Below are 370 nucleotides of genomic sequence, written 5' to 3'. Positions count from 1 at the left end.
AAATACAAAAATTAGCTGGACGTGGTGGCTTGCGCCTGTAGTCCCAGCTACTCAGGAGGCTGAGGCAGGAGAATCGCTCGAACCTGGGAGGCAGAGGTTGCAGTAAGCCGAGATCGCGCCACTGCTCTCCAGCCTTGGTAACAGAGTGAGACTCTGTCTTAGAAAAATTAAAAAAAAAAGTAAAAGTAAATAATCAATCCATAAGGATATGGTTTAGAATCCTGTATGTCACATTAAAAATTCCCAGTGTAACCTAGAATCAGTGTGTCTCCATCAAGGTTGACTAAAATTAGACTCATCTTTGGTCCCATAATCCTTCCTGCCTTTACACAAATCTCTGTATAAACTTTAATTTTTATCCTAATAAATG

The sequence above is a fragment of the Mandrillus leucophaeus genome, unplaced genomic scaffold (genome assembly GCF_000951045.1).
Source record: "Mandrillus leucophaeus isolate KB7577 unplaced genomic scaffold, Mleu.le_1.0 Scaffold351, whole genome shotgun sequence".
In the NCBI taxonomy this organism is placed as follows: domain Eukaryota; kingdom Metazoa; phylum Chordata; class Mammalia; order Primates; family Cercopithecidae; genus Mandrillus; species Mandrillus leucophaeus.
Note: the sequence above shows the minus strand (reverse complement) of the source record.